This window comes from Pipistrellus kuhlii, unplaced genomic scaffold (genome assembly GCF_014108245.1).
Source record: "Pipistrellus kuhlii isolate mPipKuh1 unplaced genomic scaffold, mPipKuh1.p scaffold_m20_p_12, whole genome shotgun sequence".
Classification (NCBI taxonomy): Eukaryota; Metazoa; Chordata; class Mammalia; order Chiroptera; family Vespertilionidae; genus Pipistrellus; species Pipistrellus kuhlii.
The window spans coordinates 42634678-42655086 of record NW_023425427.1 but is presented as its reverse complement, the minus strand read 5'-3'; the positions used below and the strand labels follow the sequence as shown (position 1 = coordinate 42655086).

Sequence of the window (20409 nt, the reverse complement as noted above, 5' to 3'; positions counted from 1 at the left end):
ACCAAACTGGGACTCCTCATCAGGAATTGACATTTCTTCTGGGGAACTAGTCTTAGCTAGTTTGGCTCAGTTGATAAACTTCTAGGACTGAGATTCTGACAGGTGACTTATTATCCTGATTGTTACACTGCTGAAGAAAGACAACATAATTTGTCATTACCTAACTCCAAATGCACAGGCTTTCTCTCCTCTCTTCCCTTTCTTTCTTCTTTTACCTTTTTATATAAAATATGTCATGGATACATTGAACCAGTAAAGGTGGGATTTTATGAAAACTGCTTGGGGAATATTAGTAGCTCATACTTTTAATTCCATAATCCCTCAGTATTTTCCCTTTGGTTACCATCAAGTATTGACAGCTCCTTTACTGCTCATTAGAAACACAGATAACCATGAATGAATAGAAAAGAAATGCTTATTAAAACAGAATGTAAACTGCTGCAGAAAAACATCGACTTAACCATGAAAAATAAGATCAGACCTCTGAAATTAACTTGTATGAATAATACATCTTAACTGTATCCTCTCCCACCCCCAAGGAGCTTTGAGTACCACAACAACATAATCTAGTCCAGACATGCAAATATAACAGGACTGACTATAGGTTCAGAATTTGAAAGAAGTAAGTTTATGCTTAAAAAAAAATTAGGCTTCATAAATCTAAACATTTTCATGAAAATTTAAATTAAAGCATGAGAACTAAGACCATGATGAGAGTGGGGTGGGTAATTGAAGCTGCCCTACTAGATAAAATGTCCCCACTAGGATGAGTTCTCTCAAACTCTAACTTAAATGAAAGATTTAAAAAATATGAATCACTGGAAGTTAATCAACTTATGCAAACTCTGATATAATACTTATGTGACAATCGGATGTTTGGACTCTGGCTTTACATTGAGCGATATTATCAAACTGCTATCAGTTTGCTTTAGGCCTGAAAAGGTATTGTGGTTCTGTTTTTTTAAAGTGTTTATCTTTTAGACATACATGCTGAACAAGTCCTAATGTTTTAGAGACACATTCTAATATATTATAAAAAAAAAATAATAGTTCATCTTTGATTTGCTTCATAATGACTTTGGGAGGAGTGCATGGGGATATTAAATAAAATAACATTGACCAAGTGTTGATCAATGTTGAAGCTGAGTGATCGGCACATTAAAGGTTCAGTATATTATTCTATTGTGTATATATTAAAAAGGCTTCATAATCGCCTGGCCGATGTGGCTTGGTAGTTGAATATTGATCCATGAACCAAGAGGTCACTGATACAATTCCTGGTCAAGGGCACATTGTTTGGGTTGCAGGCTCAATCCCAAGCAAGGGATGTGCAGAAAGCAGCTATTCGGTGACATTTCTCTCCCATCAGTGTTTCTGTTTCTCTAGCCCTCTCCCTTCCTCTTTCTCTAAAAATCAAAAAGGCTTCATAATAAAATTTAAAGTAAAAAATATAAAATATATTAGATATATAATGATGTAATAAAGAATAATCTGGTCAACACCTCCCCACTTTCCAGCTGAAGAATTAAAACATAGAAATGTGGTTGAAAAAAATTATAAAGCAATTCTTTTACTTCAATAACTTGGCTACATTTGTGATGTCCCATTGGAAGGGTAGTCGACTCATTCACTAAAGTTGTTAACACCTCAAATGTTTACCCCAGCGAGCTAGAGTAGATCTGGATTCAGGCTTCACTGAGCTAAGTCACGCCTGAGAATCAGAAACACCTAGATTGAAATGCCTGCTCTAATTACAATTGTGTGACCTTTGGTAAGTTCCAAATTCCTCTGAGTTCCATTACCTCGTGTATGAAAAATATGGTTAGAAATCCCAGCCTTGAAGGACTACAGGCAATGTCTGTAAATCACATAGTTGGCACTGGGAAAATAGTAGCTGTTTTATTTGATGTTTTTAAAAGAAGATATGTGGACAACTAAAATGTATGAGCATCTCTGAATAAGCAGTACATAAATACTTTATGGCTAGATGAAACAACAAAGTCCAATTTGCTGCTTATCAAAGGAAAGAGATCATCACCTGAGAAGAGTTTTAGTAGCATCTAGGAGTGGGGAGGACAGGGTTAGGATACTTATGAGTTTGGAGGGGCATCTGATTTAAGGTGGGTCTTTAAATGTAGCATAAGGAGGCACATAATTGAGCAAAATATATTATATTATAGTTAAAGACTGGTGGATACTGAATTGAGAGGATTTAAAAAGGTGTGTTAAAGTCTTAGCTAGTTTGGCTCAATTGATATAGCACACTTAAGGGTCTCAGACTTAAGGGTCTTGGGTTTGATTCCAGTCAAGGGCATGTATGTGGGTTGCAGGCTCCATACCCAGCCCCAGTCAGGGCAAGTACAGGAGACAAGCAGTCGATGTGTATCTCTCACATTGCTGTCGCGTGCTCGCGCTCTCTCTCTCTCTCTCTCTCTCTCTCTCTCTCTCTCTCTCTCTCTTTCTCTCCCTCCCTCTCTCCCTCCCCCCCCCTCTCTCCCTCCCTTCAACTTTCTCTAAAAGAGTGAATGGAAAAATATCCTCAGGTGAGAATTTACAAAAAAAAAAAAAAAAAAAAAGGAGGGGGGGAGTTTTAAAGGGTAAATTATTTTTTGAAGCTATCTGACATCCTGCAACTTTGGCTTCCTGGGCAAGAGTTTCCTGGAAAAATATAATTAGGTTAATGACCTCAAATAGTAAAGTTGTGTTAATGTAAATAGTAAGCCAAATGGATAGAGATGATTTTTGTTACTCATATATGAGCTCTGCACAATATTTTTTATTGCTTGTAGTTTTATTTTTAGGTCCAAATGTGCATGAAGATTATATGCTATGAGTGCATTTTATCAAAATTAACTTTCACACTTGCATCTCCAACGTTCTTTATTGCTTTTTGTCACCTCATTTGAAGGTTTCTACTGTCCTTTGGATATCATTGTAGCTTTATGCCAGTGATCCTCAATTTTGCCTGCACATTAGAAACACTTGAGGAGATTTTGAAAGTCCCAAAGCCCAGGTCCCTCCTCAGGCCAATTCAATGAGAATGTCTGGGTTGGGGCCTGGATATCAGTAAGTTTAAACTCTTAGTCATTCCAACATGCATCCAAGGTTAACAACTGTTTGACACCTAGCTGGAGAAATATAACTTTGGGGAAGTATCAGAGCCTCACTAGATCCTGACACTAACTGCTAACTGATGAAAGTTGGAGGAGCTTCCTATTGCCATTAAACTTTAATATAGCCTACCTGGTTTAGCTCAATGTATAGACTTTTGGCCTGTGGACCAAACTGTCCTGGATTCAATTCTGGTCAAAGGCATGTACTTGGTTGCAGGATCCTCATCAGCCTGGGCCCTGGTGAGGGCTCATGCTAGAGGCAACCAATGGATGTATTTTTCTCATATCAATGTTTCTCTTTGTCTTTCTCTCTCCCATTCTCCCTAAAAAATATCAATTGAAAAATATCTTTGGGTGAGGATTAAAAAATAATAAATTTTAGTATAAATATTAATAATGACAGGTGTTATGTACAAACATCTTGACCTTGAAGGTCTGGATTCATATCATATCACATTTCTCAGGTACTTAAAGTTTTATGGCAACCTTCATCTTCAGTTACCCACTCCAGCAACTTCCTTTTCTTCACTGTCTTACCATAGTGCTGTTCTCTTATTCATTCCTCTCTGGGAACCACACCATTTCTTGGATTTGCACATGTACCCTGTCATCCCAGGACCTCCTTCTCCAGTATACACAGGCTCATATAAGATTTCTGCAGGTGTAGCTGAGTTTGCTGGAGGCTAAGAAGATAGAAGAAGTGTTAGATTGCAGAAACATAAAAAGATTAGTGTAGAATATTAGAAATCAGAAAATCCATGGCCTGAGAAAGTCTTTTGGCCACTTTACATGGTGAAGGTTACCCCCCCATCCACCTTTTTCTTGCTTCTATCTTTCTTCTTTGCCCCTCTCTCAAGAGAAAATGAAATTTTATACCACTGTCTTATGCAGAGCATCCTAGCTTCTTGCTTCATCCCCATCATCAGCTTTGTAATCCCTTTGCATATCCAAAGACTCATTAATTCCTCTGATATACAAGCATATATTCCAGGTAGCACCTCCTCCATCCCAACTAGATGCTTTAAGCAAGGAAAAGAAATCACTAGAGAAATGTTGCTACCATTCTCAAGGGAATTATGGCAGTCCTTTCCTAACCTCTTAGAATATATAAATAGCCAATCAGTTTAGATTTTAAATAAAAACATTTTCCCCACTACCATAATTTAGTTCCTTAATGCTTCTATGGTAGTAATTATGCCTACAGTAGTAAGTGCTAAGAGATGTATAAGCCAAATAAGTAACATCTTCCAAGAAGAATCAGTTTCGTTGAGGACAAGAGATAGATTTATAAGCTATGATATAATACAAGAGACTAATTGTATGCTCATTTAACTCAGCTTCCAAGAATTTATTTCAGTTGATTGACATTCACCTTTCTGAGATCCATATTCTATACTACTAGTACTAATAATTATAATTATTACTTGCAAAGGATCAGGTTTTTCTCAGTCCTATTTGTAATAACATGTATGGTCAAACCACAAGTTACATACATTTTTTTTCATTCTAGGTCACATTTTCTCTGACTTCACTGGTCAGAAGGCCAAATCATTTTGGCTTTAAAAATAAATAGAGAACTTACATTTCCAAGGTAGGTACCTGGGTCAACCTTCCTTCTATAGACAACAGTTTGTCTAAACGATATGAGAACCATCATCATAAAGCCACCAATGAACTCCAAAGAAAGAAAATAATCTCAGTGTAGTCACTGAAGTCATTTATCGAACCAGATGAACTCCTGTTTTCACAGCTTTAGGGCACAGGAAATGGGAGGCAAATCCCAGGGCCCACCAAGATAGAGACTCCACAGCCTGCATCCCCAAGAGCAATATCTTCAGACTGAAAAATGAACTAGAAAGAACCCCGCCACTTCCCACTCTCAATCAGAAGACTGCTGAGAAGATGTATGGTTGTTGTTGTTTTTTACCTTGGTGCTGAGAGAAGGTGAGAAAATGAAAAGAAATCACTTCTGAGAACCTGGAACTGCAGCCCATCTCAGGTTAACAGCCAGAATTCACACTCCCTGGGTGGTCTGAGAAACTAGTCATGCCACAAAGTGCACAGTAGGAACAAATGTAGGTCCTCTCTGAAGAATACATCTTCATTTTAAGCCCTCAACATTCTCATAAATAGAACTTTAAGAATAATGAACAGATCATAATAAAAAGTAACTAAATGCACAGGGAAATAAAACACCATGAGCAAGAACAAACAAACAAAATCCACACACATGGAACAAACACCAACTCATAAGGACTTAAGATCATGGAAGTTTCAGACACAGACCATAAAATGCTCTAACATATTTAAAGAAATAAATGACAAACTTGCAAAAACAATGACTTGTAATATGTGAAGCAGATTTTAAAAGAACTATATTGGACTTCTAGAAATGAAATATAAAAATTTTCAAACTCAATGAAATAAGGAATTATTATTGGATTAGGTGTGATAATAGTGAGATGGTTCTCTACCAAAAAATTAAATATTCTTATCAGTTAGAGATAAGTACCAAGGTATGTTCAGATCAAATGTAATTTCAGATGAAATCACATGATATCTGAGATTTGCTTTAAAGTGCTGTAAGAACATTTTGTTTGAAGTTTCTATTTTGAGAAAAATTAAATTAGTTTGTTGGGATGTTGATAATTATTGAAGCTGAGTAATGGACTTGTGTAATTTTTCATACTATTTCCTTTTGTGAATGTCTGAAAAATGACATAATGACAAGTATGGTTGTTTAAAAGATAGGGAGTCTAAATTGATGTGGGCCCATTCAATTTATTTTTTAGAGTATAATTTTTAAAGTGTATGATTATCATAGTTAATTTCAAGTCATGTTACTGCAAGTATGATATACATTTTCACAGGCTGATAAAACTATAAATATGCAAGGCTGGTTAAATGTTTGAAAATTAGTGTACACAGTGACAGATTAAAAGAGAAAAATCATGTCAATAGGTAACAAAAAAAGTATTTGCTAAAATTGAATATTATTTCATGGTATAAATTCTAAAAAAGATAAAAATTTCTAGTGGAAATGGGCAATACAAGGAAACTTTTTTAACCTGATAAAAGATATCTACAAAAACTTATAGTAAATATCATTTGTAATAATAGATTAAGCTGTTAAGAGCATTTCCTTTCAGATCAGGAATGAGACAAGAATATTTACTCTCAGCCCTTCAATTCAAACTTGCACTGCAGATCCTGAACAGTAAAACAAGACCAGAACAATAAAACAAGGAAAGAAAACAGAAAATAACAGAAATTACCAAAACTGTTACAATTGGCACATGTTTTATAACGTAAAAAAATCCAAAATATATAGAGGTTAACTATTTGAACTAATGAGCAGGTTTGGCAAGGCTTCCAGATAAAAGCCAATATAGAATAATTAATGACATTTCTAAATCAGCCACAAATAGTTGAGAGAGAAAAAAAATCACTAGACAATGAACAAACTACAGCTACACACAGCAACATGGTTGAAACCACAAACATGGTTTTGAATATAAGAAGCAAGCCACAAAGAAATATGTACTATTGATACATTGTTACATTTATATAAAATTTTAAAAAGCACAAACAATTTATGGCTGAGGAATGCACACATAGGTGATAAAGCAACAAAGAACAACAAGCGAATGATTATCACAATAGTGAAGATATTGATTCTCTCTGGGAGAAGATAGAGAGTGCACAAGTAAGGTCTGATACCATTCCAGCAATCTTCTCTTTATAGCGAGGTTGAGCTTATTTTCATGTTTTAATTATTAATAATGTAGGTTTTGTTTTGTTTTTTTACTCTTCTGGCATGTTTCATCAATTTTTAAAAAGTTGAACAAAATTCAGTAAATGTAAAATGTCTGCATAAGAAAATGATAGCTATATCTAAGAGTTTTATGTTGTTGTTTTCTTGTTTTGTTACATTTCTGAGTTTTCCAGCATTCTGATCCATAAAATCATCTTGCTCTTGAGCATGAAGTTGATAGTACTCCAGTGATCATTTACTCTCATTTGGTCATAGCTTCCACCATTACCTTTATGTTTATGACTTTCCTGTCACCTATTTGTCAATTTCTTCTAGACACTGCCTTCTAGACAGAGCCAATTGACTGACCCACTGTCACTTAAAACTATAGGTCTGGTTTGATGCATGTGTAGAGTTTGTGAATACTCTTCATGATCAACTCTCTCCCTAGGTGAGTTCATTCATTGCCTTGTTTTTAAAATCATCTGTATGCTGCATCTCCTGAACATCTTGTTCCAACTCTAAGCCTCTCTCGTGAGTTCCAGGTTCACATATCCATCCGCCTACTTGATATCTCAATTTGACTCTTTCATTGGCAGCTCAGACCAGCACATTGACTATGCAGTTTTGCATCATCAGAGACATGAGAAGTATAAGCATACTTAGAAAATAACCAACAGTTTTGTATTGCTGGTCTTAGTGTGGGAGACTGGACTAGAAAAATAGTTTGGGACATATACTAAAAGACCTTACATGCTGAGCTTAAAGTTTGGATTTTGTGGACAATGGAAAGTCACAGAGAAATTTTTATCTTTTGTTCATTTATTTATATAGTCAATATTAAGTGATTACCTACCGTGTACTAGGCATAGCTCTCAGCACTGGGATACATCCATGTACAAGACAGAGCCTGGAGAAGAGAGATTACTGAGGTAGCATGAGTGCATTCAGATTGGTGTCCGGTTAGGAGAAAATGGGATGGAAAAGTGTGGCTAGAGAAAGGGACTGAGGATGACACCAAATTTTTCTTCTGGCTCTGGAGATTGGGGGAATGGTGATGCCTTTGCCTGAGATAGGTGATGAAGGAGGGGAAGATGGATGGGTGGGAGGCACCTGAGTTCAGCTTGGACAGTGAGCCTGAGCTGGCTGTGGGGCTTTCAGTAAGGAGGCTTTCAGTGAGTAGCTAATTGGAAACTGGGGACTGTGTTTTAGGAGAAAAGCTGATAACGAAGCCCTGGGTGTGGGACGCCACCTAAGGAAATAATAGTTGAACATGGTGAGTGGAGGCAGGTGGCACCATATTGCCAAGAGGGATCAAGGAAGTGATCTTTCATATTACATTCACAACACAATTGGCATCGGAAAGTCAATTAGGCCTAGCATTGCCTTAACCAGCTCCTAGCTATGTAGCCTTAATCTCCTTTGCCCAAAGTTTTGTGAGTCTGACTCCTACTGTCCCATTATTTATTCAGGGAAGGAGAAAGCCTACACCACACACATATAGGAAAATCTTGGGATGGTGGGTTTAGAGATGTATGAAAAGTTTGCCTGTGCCTGACATTGACCTAGTCACAGCCATGCCCAGAGTTAAAGCACTCACTGCATTCCTGGCAGATTGCAAACACTGTACCCGATAAAAGTAACCTGTGTTCATTTATACACATTATCAATACCATTATTACTAATAGAAATAGCAGCTCATTGTTAGTTATGGTTTGGATTGTGCCCCACCCCCCAAAAACTAAGTTGGATTTATAACCCCCTGTAGAAGGGAACCTTATTTGAGGATAGGGTCTTTATAAAGATAAGTTAACATGAGGTCATTGGGGTAGGCCCCAACCCAATATGACCAGTGTCCTTTAAAAAAGGAAAATTTGGACACAGAGACAGATATGCACACAGGGAGATGTCATGTGAAAATGATGGCAGATGGGTGATTCATCTACAGACCAAGGATTGTCAAAGTTCACCCACAAGCAACCAATAGCTTGAAGAGAGTCATGGGGTAGATTTCCCCCTCCAGTGCTCAGGAAGAGCCAGCCCTGCTGACACCTTCCAGCCTCCAGAACTATGGGGGATAAGTTTCTGTTGTTGGAGCCATCGCGTTTGTGGGACTTTGGTATAGTAAGCCTACCAAACTAATGCATGGTGGTGTATTGTTTGACATTTTACCAAACGATTTTTTGCTCATTCTCATTTAATCCTCACAACGTCCTATGTGCAAGGCATTCCCAGTGACCCCCTTTTCTGGTAATAAGAAACTAAAACTATCAGAGATCTAGGTTTCTGTGTGATAAGACCCGGGACACAGCAATTTTCATAAAGAGAAAGTCAGGACATTTCACTCATGGGCATAGCATTGCATAAACAGTGTAGTAGAATATGTTGGTTTAGCTGATAGCATTCAGCCAAGGGCAGTCTCGTGGGCTCAAATACCAACTCGGGCAGTTCAGGCTGTGTGTTTCTAAGTTTCTTAACCAACTCTGTGCCTTAATATGATGAGAAAATAAACAATACCTAAGGCTCTGATGAGGATTAAATGAGTGAATTCCTGGGAAATGTTTAGCATAGTGCCTGCTGCATTAATGTGTGCTCAACAAGTAGTAACTATTTTAAAATAATTTTTCATGGGGAATTAAGAAGCCCTTCACGAATTATGAGGGTCAAACAATCACAGTTGCCTCTTGTGAATGTACTTGTAAAAGGTTTTGTGTGTATGGTCTCTAGGTGTCTGGGGGTAAGGGGTGCATGGCAACTGCTCTCTGTTCCACAGGCAAACATGGCTTTGTGGTAATTCAACCCCCAAGGTCCATGCAGTCATCGCTGGGGAGGTCCTCTGCCCATCCTAACCCTCAAGGAATTCTTTGTGAGGGTAAAAAAAAAAAAAAAGGATTCAGGCCATCTTGTTAGATGTAATCCAGCAAAAAGGAAAGAACTGGGGGTTATATGCAACTGGGAATGAATCAGTTAAAAGGTCAGAAAGTAAAGCATGGGTTCTTGACATAGATGAATCCCACATGCTTTGAACTTCGAAATCACTGCCTAAGTTTTCACTGTGAGCGAGTTCTCTATAAAGGCATTTCACCACACAAATAATGAGTAAAAGAACTCAGTCACCATTCTGAATTTTTTAAATCCAATTAAAATTGGTGCAGACCCACAAGCTTTGCCAAACCCTGCTTTAAATAACAGTTTAGAGAACCACAAACTTTGATTCCTTTTGGCAATGTCTTAGTTTTCTGTGAGGCACTATAGGTTAATAAATGCCGTACCTATTTATCTTGCTAATGAATAGTTTATCCTACTTCAGTTAGGCTGGTTTCCTCTCTCTCTCTCTCTCTCTCTCTCTCTCTCTCTCTCTCTCTCTCTCTCTCTCTCTTTCCCTCCAGCTCACTCAAATAATTGATGATAATTAAGGGAAAGCTATCAGGGGATCATGCTTTTCATCTAAGATATCTTTACAGCTCTAGGGTTACCTGGTGTAGAAATCTGTCTTCATCTTGTAAACATAATATCTACCTTTCATATCAGTACTGGCTATCATAACGATGATAGTAGGAATAATTGCAGTTATATGTTCTATGCAACACCTCTCAAAACATTCTGAATATTTTACCTTTTCTCCCACTGCCTTCGTATAATAGACAAGGAGCAGATTTGTTATTCTTTCTAAAGTCAATGAGGCAAAGGTGGTCAAATGAATGTTCCCAGATGACAAACTTCATTATGAACAAAGCAGAACAAAACATGAACAGGCGATGTCGTGTTCATTCCATCAAGCTATCCAGTACCCCGGTTCCTCTCTCTCCGGTGATGGAAGACATGAGCACAGGAGATGCTAGTAGTATTTTCACAGATGCTTAGCTTCCACACTGCTGAGGTCTGATCAGTTGGATAGTAATCCCTTCCTGATCTGGGATGTGCTTATTTATCTCACAGCTCGGCTTCCATCAAGAGAGATGAGGGCCCCACTGATTACTGACACTCACAGGGGCCGTCAGAATTGGACACAGCCCCTGTGTAATCCACCAGAAGTGTACTTGTGAAATGTATTTCAGGAAAGGCAAGGTGAAATTCATCAACAAGAAAACACCTCCATATAAGAGAAAGAGCCAATGAAACAGCTCTTAAATAGTTAGCAGCTCTAAAGAAAGACCAGGTTTTAGAGTTTCATCCACACTCATCCAATTCTGAGTTTTAACCTACTCAGCCAATGCTCTGTACTAGGCAGTAATGGCAAGTGTGTGGGGGACAGAAAAAAATGGTGCGCTCTTTTACAGTGATCTGTAGTCATGGATCTCCTCCAACCTCACCCCAACTCGGGCCAGGTGCCTCACACATGTGAGGCCTCAGCCACTTTAAGAGCAAACTCATCATCGCCACTTTAAGACAAAGAGAAGGCCCCGCTGCTGAGCCCAGGGCCTTGGTCATTCTGTACAGAGAGGGATTTGAGGAGTGATCTGGCTCCTCTGTGTCTCAGTCACCCCTCCAGCTCCCCCCGCCACCCCAATGTGTTCTGGTGCTCACACTCACCTCCTGACTACCTTGGCTCCTTGAGAGTAGAGGGACAACAGAACAGCCTGAAACTGGGAGACTGCCTCTATTCTGGGGGCCGTCTTGATTCGTTGGCTGCAGGAGCCTCTCTCCTTATCCTTGCCTTGTGTGCCAGTCTCATCCTATCTCTGGGATTGGAACCACCTGTCCAGACCCCCAGGTATCCTTTCCTCTGGCATCTAAGTAGCCACTTATCATCATAACCAGCCCCCAGTTGGGAAGCCACAGGCAACCTCTAGGCTCATGCCTGCTCTTCTGGCCCTTCCTCATCCTGGCCTGGAGCTCAGAGCGGCCGTCTCCCATGTCTCCTTTGACCAAAATATACCTAATGATTACTAATGACTTCAAACTAGGCACTTTTTGAAATGCATTACATGTTTATTTAATCCTCCTAATACCACATACATTTGACATTGTTACCATCCCATTTTTATGAAGGGAACGTAAGCACTGGGAGATTGAAGTATTATTTGTCTGAGGCTATCAGCCCCAGATCCCCCAGCAGCCCAGGCTTCAACTTCTTTAAGAAGAGTAGCTTTGCTGAAACCGGTTTGGCTCAATGAATAGAGCGTCAGCTTGGGGACTGAAAGGTCCCGGGTTCGATTCCGGTTAAGGGCATGTACCTTGGTTGCGGGCATATCCCCAGTAGGGGATGTGCAAGAGGCAGCTGATCGATGACTCTCTCTCATCGATGTTTCTAACTCTCTATCCCTCTCTCTTCCTCTCTGTAAAAAAAAAAAAAAAAGAAGAAGAAGAAGAAGAGTAGCTTCACAGTGATTGGCTAGAGCTCTCCCATAAATCCGGAGCACTAACTGGTCCCCATCCCACCAACACTTCCCTTTCTTAAGACCTCAGCCTCCTGATGCGAAGGGAAGAAAAATGTGGTCCTGGGGCATGTCCTCGCTCTCCACTATGAGGCCAGTCCTCGCTCCACCCCCTGCTTCCTCTGTGGGTCCCGTTGCCACCACTTTTTGAACACGCGGAGCCCTAATGCTCTGCCGCCCCAGGCCTTCAGCTGTTCTCTGGGCTCTGAGTTATTATTGCACATTATCATTAATGGATCAGCTCCCCTCCCCCCCCCAGTAAGGTTTCCAAATAGAGGCCTGGCCTGCCAGATCATAAAGGTTAGGCCCACGTATTCTAGAGGGCTGAGTCAGATGAGGAATTCTATTAGGAGGCATTGCATCTGGAGTTTTCTAATGGTGCCTTCAGGCAAAAAAAAAAAAAAAAAAAAAAATTAAACCAACCAAAACCCCCTCGCCCCATCCCACCACCCCCTCATCACCACCACCATTCCACATTCCCCACAGCAAGATTTCTGACTTGGTTAAATACAATTCATTAATAAGCATGGGGAAAATCACCGCAAGGAGTTTACTCCTGAAAATGGGAACTGTTAGACATGTTGTGGTTACAGGCATTCTGAAAATAACCCGTGTTCTCTGTTGTTTTGTGATTTCTCATAATCAAAGATTCTCTGTACAGGCAGGAAGCATTATAGAGGTGGTAAACCAAGGCCATTTAGCTTTCAGTGTGCTATTTTTTTATGATAAAGGTAACATGCTTGAAGGTTTGAAATCTGGAGCTCCCATTTACTTGGGCTTCCTCTGTTTTTCCCCCTATAAATTTCCAGGGATGTGTATGAGCAATTCTTGGTTTCCTTACAGGAAAAAAAGATTTGTCCAGCTTTTCTCCCCTCCTTTCCTGCTTCTTTTTCTCTCTCTTCCTCTTGCTCTTGCTTCTGCCTCTTCCCCTTTTCCCTTTCTCCCTGCCTCTCCCCTTCTTTCCTCTCTCTCTCTCTCTCTCTCTCACACACACACACACACACACACACACACACACACAAACACAAATACTGTTCACTGGTATGGGAATGAGATTCTAGAAAGAACTCACAAAATAAATAGTTTTAAGGTCCCTTATATCCTCAAAGCTGACTGGTCCAGGGCTAGAGATGGACTCTGGGAGGAGGGGACAGGGAGCCCACTTTGCAGGGCGGTTCCCAACCTGTCTTTGTCTGAAAGCTGGGCTCTGGGCCAGCCCCAACCCAATGGATTGCTGCTCTTGGCCTCCAGCCCAGTGATGGATCTGACTGTCATTTGCCTACCCCCAGTGAGGCAGGAGGCAAGCTGAGAAGAGGGATGAGGAGGAGAAAACAGAGTTGGTCTGGGGGAAGAGGCGTGGCCATGCTGGAGAGAGGACGCAGCTGGGGAGGTGGGAGCCTCCACCAGTCTCGGGGCCCTCTTGCCAGCCCTGCTCCTCTGTTAGCATCCATTAGGAAAGCTTGGGAAAGTAACAACTCCATCAGAAGAATCTGGTAGGCAGGCAGCAGGCGGGGAGGCATGAAGGCGGCTGCTCCATCACTTCTAACAAAGAGAGTCTGGAAAGCCGCCTTCTTCTTTTTAAAAGGGAAGTCCATATCTCCTTCCGGAAGGAATTCCATAGTTAAATGCCCCACGCAAGTGAGAAATCTTCTTTACACCCAACTTAAATCAAGAGATCAACCCCTGTGTATGAAAATATGTTGCCATAGGTAGGGAAATAAGACTGGCAACATTTAGATGCTGACAAAAGACCAACTTCCATGTGGTTTAGAAAAGATAAGGGATAGCTAACCAGCTGCAGGACTTACTTGTTTTCACAATGTTTATATTTGGCTATTGTTTGTCAGATTATTTGTAGAAATTAAATTTGTGATATATCAGAGATATAAAGAACCTGAGAGGTGATCTAGTCCAATTCCCCTTACCTTACTGATGAGGAAATAGACTCCGAGAGGTCCAGGGACTAACCCATGGTCACAGGCAGAAAAGCTGGAGAGAGAACCAAAATCCAGACAAAGCAAGTGCTCGCTTGCTCTCTCTATATACTTTCCCTGCTTTTCTCTACTTCAACCCAGCTTAAAAACTTTAAGCAATATATGTATGTACCGAATGTGTGTGTGTTTATACATATTCGGTGTATACATATACATTTCCATGACACTAGGTCATACATTCCATTTACCTATTATTTATCTGTATGTCTCTCACTAGACTTATAAAAATCTTGAAATCATAATACATGTCTCTCTTGTTCTCTGTTAAATTCTTAAGAGCCAGAAAAAATGGCTGGATTATGCTAGGTCCCCGACAAGTATTTGTGAGTGATGAATAAAGTAGTAGGAGAGGGATAATAACCTCAGTGTTGACATAGTAAAGTCATAAAAACACACAATCAAATACTAGATTAAAATGAAGATGGAAATGCCATTACAAGGCATGTTTTTTAAAAAGTTTGTCTTTATTGTTGAAAATATTACAGATGTCCCCCCATTTTTTCCCGTTGACCCCTTCACCTAACACCCACACCTCCCAGGCCTTCACTACACTATTGTCTGTGTGCATGGGCTATGCATATCCTACATAATAAAAGCCTAATAAGATAAGTGTCTGGTCGACAGGTTGTCCATTCAACCAATCAAAGCATAATATGCTAATGATATGCTAAGGCCACTCAACTGCTTGCTATGATGTGCACTGACCACCAGGGGGCAGATGCTCTGACCAGTAGGTTAGCTTCCTGCTGGGGTCCTGCTGATAGGCACTGAGAAAGAAAGGCCAGACACACCCTAGAGCCCTCCCACAGCCCCTGCTCCCAGCTGGCCCCACCCATGCACAAATTCGTGCAGTGGGCCTCTATTATGCATATAAGTTCCCTGGTTAATCTTTCCACACCCTCTCCCCCTCCCCCATCTTGCCTCTGAGATTCATCAGTCTGTTCCATAGAAGGCATGTTTTGATTTTATCACTTTTCCCCTTTGAAATGGGTCATAGGTCATTGGTGCTTGTGGAAGGAATATTAATATATATCACTAAAAAGACAGTGAATGGGCAAAAGAGCCTGGTAGTTAATTGTTCAAAAGTCCATTGCAGTGCAGTAGTCAAGAGTATTCCAGAATCTATCCACATGGTGCCTACCATTATCTACTAGAGAAGCCCATGGAGATGCCGAAGAAAAGCTGCCGTGCTGACCTCCTCGAGGGCTGGACCTCTCTCTAATGGTCAGAGTGTTTGTCTCCGGTCATGTCTGCTGTACAACCTCCCAAATGTACGTCTCCACGCTTCTCCGCTGGTTTCCCATGAGTGGGATTGCTGCAAGCCATTAGTGCTGTTCCCGTGAGATTTCCAGCACTGCCTTCCGGGTACAAGGCCCAGTGCCCTTGCAGGCACTTTGGTAGCGGTCGAGCTAAGTGATCAGTTTTAGCCAGTGAGTTGTGAGAAGAGTCTTTAGTTGTTGGTTCTGGATACTCCAGGGCTCTCTTTATATTTACAAAGCAACGAGCCATGTTCATGAGGGCAGTTTCCTTACCCTGGGTTCCTGCATGAGAAGACACAGCGCAGGCCCTGCAATGGGGGTGGAGAACAAGGAGGGGGAAAGGCTTCCTTACTCTCAGCCACTAAGACGTCAGCATCGCGACGTAGCATAACCTGGCCTGACTAATACGGTGTGGGAGGCTCTGTAGGGGGTGTAATGATTGTGAAGTTTCATATTTATTGAATCTTGTGCAGAGAAAGCTATTTTCTTTTCAGATCTCTTTCTTCATTCAGATGAGCAGAGAAGAAGCCCTGCTCAGAGGCTACTATGTCTTTAAGAACTTTCCTACTGTTACTCACTTTCCTTTGAATGGAGAGTAGAACTTGGACTCAGAGTACGGGCTAGATTTTAATTCTGTTGTTTTGTTTTCAGATTTTATTTTATTGTGCCCTCTCTTTACGGAATGAGATACTGTGTGTTTAAAAAACAAAACAACAACAAAAAAACAACATATAGAGTGTTATAAAATTTCCTTCAAAATACATTTAAATAAAATAATATAACTAATATTTCATAGTGCTTACTATAAGTTTTTGACATAGAATAACTTATTCAATCCTCATACAGCCTATGAAGTAGGTTTTACTATCTCCACTTTACAGATGAGAAAACTGAGGCCCAAGTTCCCCCAGTTAATACATAACAAAGCCAAAATTAGAATCCAGAAAGTCTGTTTCCACAATTTCTACTCTGAGTTGACTAAAGCATATTTTCCTTTTTATGCAGTTGGTATGTGCCCATAGCAAAAATCATGAATGCAGCACACAAATGATGCCCCTTTAGGAAACTGCTCGCCAGCCAAGAGATGTGGCTGTCCCCTTGCCTCAGAGCGATTCTTACCGGCTTCACCTGCACTCCTGTTCAGGCCAGACGCTGCTCTGCCTTGGTTCCCATGCAGAATCTCCAGGGCTCAGGCACTCAGAACCATGTTCTATGTGACTGTGGAAGGAAAGCAGATTTATGAAAGTTTGAAGGAAGACAGAAGGGACTATAGAGAATTAGAGAGGAGGGAGTGAGTGGCCATTTGTACCTGAAACTGTTAGACTTCCTTCCAGAAGTACTGGAGCTGCTGGCACCCACTCAGTGGATGGATGGGGGTCTTGCCACTCCACATTTAGTGCCAGCTGCTAGCCCCCACTATGCCCAGATCCTCCCTGTTCAGAGGCTTAAAGGAGACACCCGATAATAATTCATTGATTAAAAATATATCTTCTGTATCTTCTCTTGTAAACCATTCAACCCTGGGAATAACTTTAACAGACTAATTTTTGGAACAAGGAAATGTATGAAAAATTTCCCCTTGAAATGTATTCAGTGTGGGATGCTCCAGTTTCTTTGTGTGGTGGGTTGCTAATGTTACTGGCATGATTTCTTCCTGTGGCTTTGAGACCTACATATTTGGGGGGGCGGGGCGGGGGTAGGTTTAGGTATCAGTGGGTTTGAAAAGGAGCCTTTTCTCAGTTCGGGCTTCTTTCCTCTGACTTCTTCTAATAGAAGAAACAGGCTTTCTCATTCTCCCCAGTCCTCAGGCCATTTTGTTCATGCCATGTTGTTGTGTTGTTTTTTTTTTTTTATGACCATGCTGCTTGAGACATGGAAATAAGGCTAGTTGTGGAGAAACCACAAAAGGGGCTAGTCCTATATCACTCCGTGCGGCATACTTGGTGGTGGCGGCCGGGGGGGGGGGGGGGGGGGGGCGGGGGGGGGGATCTGTATTTATTATTGGTGAAAAGTAGGAAGCGTGAGTCAACAGACTCATTTCTCTCGGCTTTATTACCTCAATTGCCATTTCCTGGGCAGTAATTCCTGCAAATCCGACCTAATACAGCTTCGCCAGTTCGCCAAGAAGACCACCTCGGTTTCAGTGTTCAGCAGCTTTGTTATCGTGCCTCTGAATAATGAGAGCTTTCTGAACCGGTGATACTCTTTCCCAATATTAAGAAAATGTACATCTTTAGGCAATAGATGGCAGTGTTTCCACAAATTATAATATGGCCATAGCCCTTCAAGGAGGCCAAGTGCTCAGCTGTCCTGTGGCTCGCCGTGATCGTATAGTGGTTAGTACTCTGCGTTGTGGCCGCAGCAACCTCGGTTCGAATCCGAGTCACGGCAGGAGGGGAGGAGGCTTTTGGAAGAGGACGACGCCAGTCCCGGGTTGTACACTTCATGCAAACAGCGTTTTGCAGCGAGATGGAGAATAATGAAAATCAATGAAAGAGAAGCCACTACAAATATTTTAGATTCTAGAGAGATGACATACACGGAGTGGCCCTCTGAATGAGCTCATCTGGTGGTGAGCATGTTGTGTGTGTGTGTGTGTGTGTGTGTGTATTTTTTTTTTTATCTGCATGGACGGATAATATGATAAAACTGGAGTGCAGTGGGCATGTAATTATTATTAATTACAGCTACTTACGCCCTGCTTTGAGCGACTCGTCAGGCCTGCTTGCTTTTGAGCCCTGCCAGGGCTGTACAGTAATAACAACCCTGAATTATTTGGAAAGATGTCAGCAGTCCGTGTGGAAATCCTGTTTAACCAGGCATGAATTGTTGTTAGGAGGGTTTTTTTCCAGGATGACAGAGAGAAAATGAACTGTCCCTTATCAGTAATTGCAGGAAACATTTTGTTTCTATGATATGAACTGGCTGTAATTTCACTTTCCTGCATCATTGGATAATGTAAGAAGCCAGTTGTTGCTCAAAACGAAATTCTCTGAAGTGGGCATTTGGGTCTGATAAAGGGCATATTCTAAGTAGACAATAGGGCTCGGGCAATAAATTATGTCCATATATGGCGAAACTTTTAAAATGACATTTTCCAAAAGACTGGGGTTTGTATTATAAATGGCTAAATGTTGAATTAATGCGAGTAACATGGCTTTAATGGGCCTTTCTCCAGGACTTAAACACATGAACAATATCACCCGAAAATGTAAAATATAAGTGTGTTATAATGAGGTTTACTGCTCTGAAATTATTGCCCGCCATATTCTAAATAAGGGATGACGAGAATTTCCATTTTAATGCCTCTTGCCCATTTCGTGGATGGCCTAGCAAAAACTCGTGTTCGTTATTTATGGAATGCTAAAAACAATTTTGAATAAAAATATACGTGCAGAGGTAGACACAGAATCTAAGTTCTTTCAGAGTCCGTGAATTCCTAGCAATAGTATTCTAGAAAAACTGATATATAGATTGCCCCCCTTGTCCAAAAAAACCCCACACAAAACAAACAAACAAAGAAATAACAAAAAAACAGTTTCTGTTTGTCTATGGCCCTAAAAGGTCAGCCGCAGAATATCATAAAGTAAAAAGAACATATTTCTTGTTTTGTCCAAGACTGACTTTCAGGACCATTTTTTTACTATGAGTCTCTTCTTCCCTTAGCTTTTTCCCTCACCTCATCCCCTCCCTGCAACAGTCCCCCCAAATTCTGCCTCCCCTTATGCAAAGGGCCTATTGTGGGCTTTGCCTCAAGACTGCAAGGCCTTTTTATCTGGCTGGTGCTAATAGTACTGCTAAGAAGAGCACTGAATTGCAGTTGTTCTTTACTTAAAATCAGCTTACAGACTAGCCCATCCAAGGTTTTTTATATTTTATTAAGAGGCTTAAATGCAAAGAATAGCCGAAACCAATTTGGCTCAGTGGACAGAGCGTCGGCTTCTGGACTGAAAGGTCCCAGGTTCGATTCTGGTCAAGGGCATGTACCTTGGTTGCGGGCACATCTTCAGTAGGGGGTGTGCAAGAGGCAGCTGATTGATGATTCTCTCTCATCGATGTTTCTAACTCTCTATCCCTCTCTCTTTCTCTCTGTAAAAAATCAATAAAATATATTTTTTTTAAATGCAAAGAATTAATCATTTGAGAAAGAAAATCATGTCAATCAGAATTTAGTGTTTGCAAGTGGCGGAAATATAACATGCCCTGAGTTAGAGAGAGACATGTACCCAGATATGTGTTCAAGGGAACTTCAGAAATAATTGGGGTGGCTCAGTTGATTGAGCATCATCTGATGTACTAAGAGGTTGCCAGTTAGATTCCAGGTCAGGGCACGTGTTCAGGTAGCTGGCTTGATCCCTGGTGGGGAGTGTGTGGGAGGCAGATGACCAATGATTGATGTTTTTCTCTCTCTTTCCTTGTCCCTTCCTCGCTTTCTCAAAAAAAAAATTATAAAAATAATTGAGACTAGATTATTAAAGATGACCAGGGCACACTCTATATCTCATCCTCCATTTCTTTCTAAATGTTACCTTTCTTCTCTCAAACTAATATCTATGTGACAGAAGACAAGGCAGCCAGAACAGATTCCTGCTCTTTATGTCTTAGCGGTTGCTGTGTCCTGCAGCAGAGCCCCTTAGGAAGATGTCAGAATATGATAATTAATTTGGACACAGCCTGGAGCTTGGGACAGAGCAACTGCTTGAACAAAGGGAGCCCTTCATCTTCTCTCTCCTCCGTCTTTGCCAAAGGGGTTCTTCTCGCCCTGGATGACTGCTCTCCCAGCATGGCCAGGAAAGAGTGAAAACTCACCTGACTTTGCTTACAGAAACCCACTTGAACTTGGGCAAGTTATCTAAGCTCTCAGAGAAAATAGAAGGAGAGAGTTAAAGCAAAAATAAATAAATAAAAGAA

General features: G+C 40.7%; 1 non-coding gene across 1 annotated transcript; it reads left to right on the top strand.

Moving 5' to 3' along the window:
* Positions 1-17817: 17817 nt before the first annotated feature.
* Positions 17818-17889, top strand: TRNAH-GUG. The gene has a single exon. It is a non-coding gene; the product is annotated as a tRNA-His (tRNA).
* The last annotated feature ends 2520 nt before the right edge of the window (positions 17890-20409 follow it).